This window comes from Schistocerca piceifrons, chromosome 5, assembly GCF_021461385.2.
Source record: "Schistocerca piceifrons isolate TAMUIC-IGC-003096 chromosome 5, iqSchPice1.1, whole genome shotgun sequence".
NCBI lineage: Eukaryota > Metazoa > Arthropoda > Insecta > Orthoptera > Acrididae > Schistocerca > Schistocerca piceifrons.
Genome location: NC_060142.1, coordinates 340759294 through 340771663, shown reverse-complemented (window position 1 = coordinate 340771663; position 12370 = coordinate 340759294).

Sequence of the window (12370 nt, the reverse complement as noted above, 5' to 3'; positions counted from 1 at the left end):
TCGTCCCGCAGGAGTTAGATGTTGAAGTAGTAACGGAAAGTTCTGGCCCTAACCGGCAGACTTTACCGAAAGTTATAGTGGTAGAAGTAGCCGACCCATCCGACGCAAACCTCCAGTTTAAACATTGCGAGAGTATTAAGGAGAAAGATTACGAAAATTTTAGTGATAGCCGGACACGATTGGTAGAAAAGCACATAGATTACAGCGTGTATGAGGTTAGAGCTGACATTATACAGTCAGACGATAGCAGTGTGGGTTGCGCAGATCCAGAGGAAGTAATTTCAGATGCTACTGGGCACATTCCTCCAGGTAGATTGGCAGATGAGATCAATCTGACCAAAGTGGAATCAACGAAGGTGACAGTTAGTGAATTGATAGCAAAGCAACTCTCACTAGTTGACGAGTTACAGGAAAATGTTTCGGTATTGGAGGCGAAGCTACAGACTAAGCCTCAGGACAGACGTGTTGAAATTAAAACTGTATGTGAACAGAGGCTGAAAAAGCCGCCAGATAAACCGGATTTAGGATCAAAGCCGGATGGTTTATTCTGGAATGACCTGGATATAGACAAGGATTTACTGTGGGAAAATAAAGAAACAGTCGAGGACAAGTGTAGACAGATAGTAGTGTCTGCTAATATGCACGGCCTACAACTAAACGTGTTGATTGACACCGGTGCAGAATTGAGTGCTGTATCTGGGAAAATATTTGAGTTATTGAAAGACAGACCTGGCATCGTAGTTATGCCAGTAACAGGAGTGAAAATTATCGGTGCTACTGGGAAGGCCAGTAAACCGGTCACAAAACAGATTTTTGTCAACTTCGAGATATGTGGGGCACGATTTGAACAAGAGTTTGTCGTCGTGCCAGACTTAACTACGGAAGTAATTATCGGGTTAGATTGGCTATTAAAGTACCGTGCAGTGATTAACTGCGAAAGCAAAACTTTGACATGTACGTCACAAGATAAAACAATAGTAGTTAGTTTTGACGAGGCAGGAGACGGTGTGCATAGGCAATACCAGCCTATACACATTGTTAACTGGCCGGATGCTATTGACGTAGGTATGAATTTGAACTACTGTAATGTGAGGAATCTCGGAATTGACAATAGTGTAGAAAGTGGATTGGAAAGTATTGTAGACGGTGTGTCAAACGTAACACACGAACAAAGACGAGGCCGAATTTGCCGTACCTATTGCCATCACAACCATAGGCCATGGGGCAGATATGTAGCAGAATTTGAGAGAATTGTGGACACTTTGAGACATGAATCGACGGGATTTTCTCCAGAGGAAATCCTGCTGGATGACAGAAGTAAAAGTTTAGTGGAAGAGATAATCAAATTCCCTCCACGGATTGACATTAGCATTGGTGTGAAAAAAGATCGTTTGCGAGAAGTAATGAAGCTAAAAGCCGATGCTCGCATACGTCGTCATGACGCTAAAGCGCGTTTTGCTAAGTTTGCGATCGGAGACTTAGTACTTGTAAAAGCTCATGAGAAATCGAGCGAGATAGACAATGAAATCTCTAAATTTAAGTTTGTTTATAATGGACCATATAAAGTCATTGGTATACCTCACACAAATGCTTATTGCTTAGAGTATCCAAGCTCTGGAAAGCTATTAGGTATACGAAATATAGTAGATTTGAAATTGTACCAACCTAGGATCGATTAATACCACACAATGGGTAATTTGTACAATATGTAAATATAGAGTGTAAGATTTAAGGTTTGCTAGATTGCCATGCTTTTGACTGACCAAGGTCATTAAAGAAGTTGTAATTAATAAGTAATTAATTTTGATTAATCAATTTAATTTTAATCAATTTAATCATGATCTAATCAACTGAAAAATCCAAGCTGCTAGTTTAAGTTTTCAGCTGAGTCACAGTAGATTAAGCAATGTAAATATGATTTTGTAACTAGCTGTAAGATTTCTTGAATATGTGTTTTACTAGTCATTGCCGATGTACTTAGACGCTGTTTTAAGTTTCAGGCTTGTACATGTGTGATGATGGACAGTGTTGAGTTATCCACTGTGATAGTATGAACTCCTTGAGATTACTCGGGAGTGAGTTTTTCCGAAAGAATTCAGTGGAACGGACGTTCTAGAAACGCCGTCACAAGGGCGAGTGAGATCAAGCGTGCCGCACACGCGGGCGCAACAATACTGGCGAGGCGAGCCGCTGTCGGCTCTTGTGCCGCTGTTGGCTCTTGGGCCGCTGTCGGCATTCTTTGTACTTGCGAGTACGGAAGGCGGAATTGTTTTTCTTCCTGGACAGCTGAAAGAATTCTACTGTCAATATTTATGTTTTTTTCGATCTGATGTGTGTTATTTTCTTGTTTAGCGTTTAATGGACTCCCATGACGAGAATATTAATTATGAAAGGGTTATGTAAAAATGTGTATTCTATGTAATTAATTATTAATTTGCGTATTTTGATCTAGCTGTTTTTATGACCATGTACTCTGATTAATTTTGTAAATAGTATTCCATTTCTTGATACTGTTGGGAATTTTGACAATTTTAGAGTAGCTAAACCATTTTCTATGTTTTCTATGAATTTTAATATGTCGTCAACCTGTTTTATTTTGTTCAAGATGACAGAGTGGAATAAGATTAGGAGTGTCTCCACTCAATTATTATGGTCTAAAAAAATTTATTTATGCTTAATTAGACGAATGCTAAATTTTGTTGATGTTTTGAGCATATGCATTTCCGCTGTTTCTTTTTTGGGACATTTTCTGAGTCTGTTTACGTTACACGAACATCCTCAGACTGTGGGGCACGTGTAACGCCGGAAATGCATATCCTCCTATTTCCATCTATTGTACTATTATTTTTTTCCTTGTTTTGTTACCTCAAGATATGACATTTCTGTCTCTTTATATATTGTAATTGCTTTACTGTTTGGATATATATATATTTATGCACTTATGTCGATGTATAATTGGTTTGTTTCGTAAATATTATTTGTATTTTTACGCTGGGTCTTGCCTAGGGAAAACTGCTATCGAACGATTACGTCGATAGGTCGTGTAAAGAATCAAAGTTTGTAGGATCTTTGGTAGTGTTAACTCTGCCGCGTGGAGCGCGGGCAGTGAGAGTGTGGCGGGAGTAGCGAGTGGAGCAGGTGTTGTGTGACGCTCCCGCGAGTTGCCGCGCTTTCGGGGTTTGGCAGCATGTAATTGCGCTCGACTCGCGATGATAGTTTCTGACATGGTGTCGCGGACGGGAAGCATTAGCTGGCGCACATCAAGAGCCCGTTTCGCCTGGTAACCGTGTCGAGAAGAAGGCGCGCCAACCTCCAGCTTCTGCAACAGCGACGGCCGACAATGAGTGACTGTCGCCACCTCCTCGATCGACGGCTTCAAACCTTCAATCAACCAACAAGGAAGACTAAAAGCACGTAAAGTTTCAGAACTGTATGGCAGACCTCAGCTTTTCAAATTGTTCCATTTGTCTCGCAAAATTACAGCAACTTAGCATGAACCTTTGTTGCTCATTGTCCCAATTGCATTGCCAAGCAGGGTCCCTTCCTTTTCCGAAATGAACCCGAGTGTCGTTGAAATTCAAACGCCAGCATTAAAACAATATAATTAGATTTCACTGCTTTAATTTCAAAGTTCAGTAGCTGGCTACAATATTTAGGTTACACGAGCACAAATTTAGAGTGCGAGTTTTGTTAGCATATTTTAGCTTACCTGTGACTGCAGCTCAGCTTGGTACGTACTAAATTTTACTATTGTTAATAGTTCAGAATCATTTAATTCAAGTTCAAAGTTAAATCTCTCGTTTCTAAATTGCGTAGAGTCAAGTTGCTTTTGAAATGATTGTTGAGGTAGTCCAAGACTAACCGTATTTTACTGGATTTCGATGTGCTTCAGAAAGAAAGCTCACTATTAACTTCAGTCACTAAATTAACTTTCGATTTTCCGGTTTTATTAATTCTTTTGCTAAATTAAGTCAGAGTGTAGCGAAATTTATTACTTCTGACAAACTTTCAGTTTTCACACTACACGTGTCAACCTGCAGTTGCCACGCTTCTAGTGTTAATTATATGTGTAATAACCTTTCTTTTTCAGTTACTATAGTAATTGTCCTTAGGACTGGCGACCGTGATTTCCCCCAAATCTCAAATATCTAATTACCGCTAGTTAATTGTTAACGTAACGGCCGCACATTTACTTTCTTTATTAACTTTACCCCTTTTCAAAATTAATTTCCACCAGTTTCATTTGCATTTTTCCTTTCATTTAGATGTAACCCTTTCCTCCCTCTTTACCGATAGATTAACTTCGGTGACGATTGCTTTTCCCAAATTTCCATTAGGTACACGCGGTTTAATTTTTCACTGTCATTAAGGTCGGTAAGTGAGGGGGAGGTTACATACTCATGTGGATGACCTCGCACTTTCCTTTGTTTAGTGCCAATTGCCACTTTTCGCACCATACAGAAATTCTCTCTAGACCATTTTCTAATTGGAATTGATCATCTGATGACTTTACAAGATTATCAGATTATCACCTAGATCATTTATGTAAATCAGGAACAGCAGAGGGCCTATGACACTACTTTGCGGAACGTTGTACTCGATGATTTACCGTCTATCACTATTAACTGTGACCTCTCTGAGAGGAAATCACGAATCCAGTCACACAACTGAGACGATACTCCATATGCACGCAATTTGATTAATAGTCGCGTGTGAGGAACGGTATCAAAAGCCTTCTGGAAATTCAGGAATATGGAGTCGATCTGGGATGGCTGTGTATTTACAACTTTCATGTAAAATATACTCACCCATTTAAGTTCGTTGTTGTTAGAACATAGATACTAGAAAGTACAGGCAGCAGTAGTATCTTTGGTGATCAATAGCCACAGTTTAGATTTGAGTTGGAATTTTTGTGAAATTGTGCTTCTTCCCCTCAATTCACTTCGTTCCAACTAACTAGTGTTCCATCACTTCAGGAGAAAACATTCGCCTACGACGTCTATCACCTACGTTCTCGAAATATTTCTGCGTTTCGTTTTCTGTAAGGCTGTGCAGGAGGTGCGTCAAAAATCCCCAACTGTTGTAGCTGCCCGTCAACTGACATGATATTGTGTTGAAAGATTATGGTGAAAAGTTAACAGTGTAAGGACATAAAAGGTCCATTCAGAAAAAATAAGTAGGGGGCTATAAAATTTACACTTCTGCTAGGGTCGTAATGCCATTGCGTGCGGGAGAAGATGATCCCCTTAAGAATTCTGAGGTCCTAAACTCACTGCTAGAGGGGCACTGGAGGCATGTAGAATGGTACTCTTTCTTAAACATCTTTAGATCTATGTAAAGGAAGGGACTGAGTTCCAGTCACGAGTGGTCGCTGGAGATGAGACATAGTGTCAACACTTCAAATCTAGCAAATATGACAAAGTCGCCTGAGGAAGCATACAAAATTGGTGCCACACGGAACATATTACATCCCTTTGCCTCTATTTCTCTGTTTTCAGGCGACTGCGTGCAGTGTATGGTCGACGTGTGTATGTGCTCATTCTGTCGTCACTTGAGTGAGCGTCCCTGTCCCTCTACCGGCAATTTTGGGATCCCAGTGCTCTCTTAGGGACGACATCTTCTTCTGCAAGCAATACGCTACGATTATTTCAGTGATGTATATTTTACACCCCCCCCCCCCCCCGCCCCGTCTCGTTTCATTTCGAACGTATCTTAGAGTCCGAGGTTGTAGGAAAGTGGAGCACTGATTCGATGGGACACAGCATCTCTGAGGTCTGAGGTACCGATGAAGTGGGGATTTTCCTGTACGACTATTTCACGACTGTACCGTAATTAGCAGGAATCTGGTAAAACATTAAATCTCCGATATCGCTGCGGCCGGAAAAAGATCCTGCAAGAAATGGGACAACGATGATTGAAGAGAATCTTTGAACGTTACAGAAGTGCAAACTAAACTACTAAACTCCGTCCAAACAGGCCACGAAGGTCCAGCAGTACCGAGCGGTCGCCGTGTCATCCTCAGCCCGCAGGCATCGCTGACTGTGGATATGGATGGGCATGTGGTCACACACCGCTCTCCCGGCCGTATGTCAGTTTACGAGGGCGGAGCCGCTACTTCTCAATCAAGTAGTCCTCAGTTTGCCTCCCGAGGGCTGAGTGCACTCTGCGTGCCAACAGCCCTGGGCAGACCGGATGGTCCTCCATCCAACTGCTAGTGAAGCCCGACAGCGCTTAACTTCGGTGATCTGACAGGAACCGGTGTTACCACTGCGGTAAGGCCATTAGCGAAACCCTTCCGCAAATTGCTGCACCTTTCAGTGTTGGACCATCAACAATTTTCAGCGTGCGAACCATTCAATGAAACATCAGAGCTGAAGACTCAGTCGTGTACCCTTGATGACTGCACGACACAAAGCTTTTCGCCTCGCCTGGGACCGTCAAAACCGACACTGGACTGTTGATGAGTGAAAACATTTTGACTATTCGGACGAGTCTCGTTTCAAATTGTACCGAGCAGATGGCAGTATTCGGGTATGGAGACAACCTCATGAATTCGTGGAACCTGCATGACAGCAGGGTACTGTTCAAGCTGGTGGATGCTCTGTAATGGTGGGGGGTATGTGCATTTGGAGTGATATGGGGCCCCTGTTACATGTATATACTACTCTGTCATGTGACACGTGCGTTAGCATCCTGTATGATCACCTGCATACATTAATGTCCATTGGGCAATTCCAAGAGAACAATGCGTCACCCCACACGTCCATAACCGCTGCAGTAAAACTCTCCTGAATATAAACGCTTCCGCTTGCTACCAAACTACCCAGACATGAACATTATCGAGTGTATCTGAGATGCCTTGCAACGTGCTGTTCAGAAGAGATCTCCATCTCCTCGTAGTCTAACGGCTTTATGAACAGCACTGCAGGATTTATGGTGTCAGTTCGCTCCAGCTCTACTTCAGGCATCAGTCGAGTCCATGCCACGTCTTACTGCCACGTCTTACTGCGGCACTTCTGCGTGCTCGCGATGGTCCTACACCATATTAGTGAGGTGTACCAGTTTCTTTTGCTCTTCAGTGTAGATTACGGTATCGACTTAATGTGTCGTTGGCCAGCAAGAAACAGGTCCACTAAAGAGACTGCTTTGACCACGCTTGGCTGCCCTCTTCTGCATTACTGCTGTGCGCTGTGAGATCAGCATCAGTTACGATTGATGGAAGGCTCTGAAAAGCCCCAAGGTGGGCTGCTTGTTTTGCTTAATCACGATATAGTGGAGACAGTGCCACGTATGTGATATGCGAACTGGGCTGGAAATCATTAAAATAAGACGTTTCTTGTTGCGGCAGGATCTTCTCGTAAAATGTGTATCACCAACTTTGACCTCAAGTGGGAAAATATTTTGTTGGTTCTCATCTTCATAGGAAGAAGCGACCATCATAATGAAATAAGGGAAAACGGAGCTCGCAGAGAAAGATTTAAGAGGTCGGTTTTCCCGCAAGATGTTCCAGACAGGAACGGTAGAGAAAAAGCTTGAACGCGATTCGATGAACCATGTGCTAGGCAGTCAACTGTGTATTGCTGGGTAATCAAGTTCATTTGGAGGTAGATATTTCAAAGAGACACCAAATATAACCACTAATTCAGAACACGGCTTCCCTACGCAGCGTTATGGTACCAACGGAATACAGTGAACATAAAAATTGGTTAACAAATTTACAACGGTACCACACCCTACATCCTCTTCCACCTCAGAAGGCGTATACGGATTTGTTGTTACCGCATTTGATGTGCAGTAAACACTTTTTATACTGTCGGAAACAACAAGTGAGCGACTGTCTCGAACTAAAATATACCGAATAATCACGAAAGTGTAGCAAGAACTCTTCAGTACAATCGTATTATTTTAGCTGTTGTTCCATCCAGACAGACAAAGGTTTGGCACGATCGGTTTCCAGGCAACTAATCCACAAGTTTCATGCAGTCACTGTCGAATTTCGAGTTTTCACGAGACTCTATAGCGCGGTGCAGCAGCGTCCGTGTTCGCAGCGCGTACAGTTAGCAATAACGGGGTGATCATCCGGATTTCGGATAAAGCAGTGGCTTCAATAGCAACATTCCATCCAGATTACAGAATTCGCTGGTCATCGAAACTGGGCGTTTTAATAACGGGACACCGGTCCTGGGAGTGCTGTTCTACCAGCATGTCAGCGCATTTCAATCAATTCAACTCTTGGACAGTATGTATACATCGGTGTCTATTTGCAACATATTACGATGCATGTGCTGCACACAGGGACACACTCAGACAAAATAATGATTATATAATAACGGTAGAGTGGCACTTGACGGGGACGGAAAAGTTTCATACTTTTCTTTTTATGTCTATTAAAAGCGTTTGGCTACAAATCTGTTGAAACCATTGAAACCGATTGCAGCTTATTCTCTGCAGCCTGTTGCAAGTTTCGCAAATAATGTTAGTCTCAAATACGATACACTGCAGGCAGCTATTTTTAGTTAACGCTATGTCGGAAAACCGCAAGCCACAGTTGATAGCTTTAGAAGTAGGACTCTAGCATCGATTAAAAATGAATTGTTGGCAGTTCTTTACGTATTTCCTCTAGTTTGTCAAGCAATACATTGTTTTTATTACCTTTGGGGGTATTTTTCCTCACATCAGTAGAACTGAAATGAACAAATTGTAGTTGTAACGACATTATTACTCAATTTAATTATAAATAGAAACGTCTGAAATTATTGAAAGTACAGTTCGTCCCCATATTTGAGAAAAGCCATTGGATATGTACACGTAACTATGAGCCTTTATTGCTGACTTCAGTCTGTTATAGGACTAAGTAACTCTCCTCTTTTTCACGTATTATGTTTTTTACAGATAACGACATTCATTCCTGTAGTAACTTTTTTAAGAAAGTAGTTTTGTTTGACTGAGGTGCTTGCGTTAGCTCATCAGTTACTGAATAAAACGACGTGCAGAATGATACTGTGTTTCTTGACTTATGGTGCCATTCGATAGAGTACTGCACAATGTCTTAATGTACAAGCTAACAAAATACGAATCTATGGAGTAACACATTATTTTTTTGTGACCAGATTAAGGACCTTCTGGCATCAGCATGTCTTTCCTAATGGGGAGGAATTGTCATTTGTGAAAATAACTTTGTGTATTACCCAATGAACATGATCGTTGCTTTTGACTATATTTATAAATGAATTGGTGGTTAAAGTCGGGAGCGCATTGAGACGGGTTTCATATATTGTCGTTGTATATAATAAATTTTCATGATTGTCTCCGAAGCTTAATTTTTAGCGTCGCTGCCTTGAATGCGGAAGGAAACGATTCGTCTCCCGTACATTCTCGGATTGTTCTGAGGCAGGGAAGTCTTGAACTGAGTGCACTCAACCTCGTAACGACGAATGAGGAGCTGTTTGAATAAAAAAGCTGTGGCATCGTCATGATTTAGCTACTGGCAACAACCGCTGGAGGGAACGGTCACACAAGCGTTTCGTCCCGATTACCCACAGCTATAGCACTACAGAAACGCTTTTCTAGTACAGTGGCGGACGCTACAAGGGAGGTGTTGTTTATAACAGAGAGGTTAACTGCTAACAATTATAAAGTTCCAAGATGACTCAAACATGTCACTTCTCCCCCACAAACATCCTGTGAAGTTCCTATGACGGGACAATGGTATAAATTCTAACTCATACATCGCCATACCGACTTTTGTAAATACGCGCACTATTAATATTCCTGAATGAAACAGCGATTGTGGGACTTTAAAGTATGTGGGATTAAGGTTCAAAATGTTCAAATGTGTGTGAAATGCTATGGGACTCAACTGCTAAGGTCATCAGTCGCTAAGCTTATACACTACTTAACCTAAATTATGCTAAGGAGAAACACACACACCCATGCCCGAGTGAGGACTCGAACCTCCGCCGGGATGGGGTTATGGTTATTAATATTTGTTTATATTCAGAATGTGAATCCGAATTTAGATTGACCGTGTTTCCATAACCAACATAAATTCATCTCAGTTGACAAAGAAGTCGGTTAATTCATTTGTGTACGAGATTTGTTTCCGATTGTGTCACATGGTTTCGGTGGGAGTGGAGTTTGGCCGGATGTTCCATGAATCAGTGAGATACTCGTTTATGCGGATGACTTAAATACAGTAGCAAGAAGCCCGAAGGCAGTGGAAGAGAACAGACTATCAGAGTATCGGATTCAGCATCAACCAGCAGAAAACAAACTGTATAGGTGCTGGAACGGCACGCAAGGAGAAAATGTCGGCCTCAGTAACAACCTATGCACTTGACAAAGACGAGCAGCTGGAACTGACTGTCATCTATTTGAAAGACACATTAAGAAATCAAAAAGAGACCAATATCAGCCAACATCTAACGAGCCTGTTATCATTAAACCTCTTCACCCGGGCCACCAAGCTGCTGTCCGCTCCGATATCTGAGTGGTTAGCGTGACGCGTTGCCCACCTACGTGCCCGGGTTCGATTTCAGGTTGGGTCGGGGATTTTCTCCGCTCAGGGACTGGGTGTTGTGCTGTCTTCATCATCATATCATCCCCATCCGGCGCGCAGGTCGCCTAATGTGGTGTCGAATGTGATAAGACCAGGCACCAATGGGGGCCGGATCTGCCCCGCGAGGGGCCTCCCGGCCAATGACGCCAAACGCTCATTTCCGTTTTCATACCAAGCTACTCATCTACAAAAACAAGACTGGTGCTCATACATGCATTCCAGAATAGGATCCTCACAGCAAAAGACATCTAGATACTCGACACGTTTCAAAAGTGCGAACGAGCGGGCCAGTCAGTTCGCGGAATGTCCTCACGTTCGATGAGCTCCTTCACCGGCGCAGTTCGATGCGGTCGCACATTGTCGTCCATAAAAAATGAAGTCACGGTCGAATCCACAGCCGAAAAGCCGCACATGGGAAAGAGGTATCGCGTCACATTATTGTTGACCTGCAATTGATTGGGAAGTCACTATGGCCATGTAACACTATGCCTCCTCACATCATAACCCGTGGGCCACCAGAACGATAATGTTCGACATTGTTGGACATACTTCATATTGAGAGAGGTGCGAACCCGTAATGCAGGAGGAACATAGCTGAACTTGATTAATTTGGCAATCCAGATGTTACGGTGTTGGGTGACACAATGTCGCATGGGCGTATTCATCTCCAAATCCTGGAACACGGTACACTTCTTGGACAACGTCATTGTAGCAGTGTACTAGCTTTCCCGTGTACGTCTTTCAAGAAATGCATTCGGCAATGATTTCACTTTCATGGATGACAGTGAGCGGCCATATCGAACTTCAAGTGTGACAGCTCTTGTTACCAGACGATACTCGACGAATGGTCTTGGCTGCCCGTTCCCACGACTTCAGTCACAACGAGCACGCGTGGGACGCATCTGGGAGACGTTCAGCAGCTCGTCCTCATCCACCAAAGCCCATCGAGCAGTTGTCAGTTGCGCTGGTGGAGGAATGGAAAGCGGTATCACATGAAATCCTAACCAAAGTTGTGGCTGACATAGCAGCACGTTGCTAAGTGTGCGTTACAGTCCTTAGTGATCACACACCCTGCTACGAAACATTTTTCGCCCTTTTGTAATGCCGAGGTGACCATCATAAACCGAGGTGACTTTAATTATTGCCTTTGAATAAAAACGTCGTTGCTGTTGATCTCATTTTTTTCAGGTACCTCCTGTTGTATACTGTAGCAGTTCTTTCTATGTGCAGTCCACGTTTGATCGAGCTGTGTTACTTCTGATTGACACATCTCGTGGAAGCTACTTTCGTCCTTAAATTGTGTACACCAGTGTATTTTGATTCAATAGTGAAATGAGGTCACAAGCTATTCTGATAGATCTTTAGAATATTTCTAAGAATATTTGTGAGAGGAATATAACAGTCCAGTATAAGGCAGAAGACAGAGCCACTTTTTATGACATTTCAATATCGCACTCTTTCTATTTCCGCGCACAATGTTTTGCTGTGGATACGATTTCTTCTCCTCAAAATATGATATCAAGATGGTGCATTAAATTAATGTTTCAATTGAATCTTGGTTATGTGTAGCACCGCAGCTCGTCAACAAACCTACACTTTTAAGAATCCTCCAGGAATGCCTCAGTTTAGGCGGCGAGTCAGTACTACAAAGGGCGTACAGTATAACTGGCCACGCCTTACCCTCCGAGTCTTCCAGTAATTAAGCCAGTCCGTGCTTGTACCGATTTTGTGTGCCGCAGCATAGGAATTCTTCCTACCTGTGATGTGGAGAGCCACTTTTAAGGACATTTTACTATCGCACTCTTTGATGTT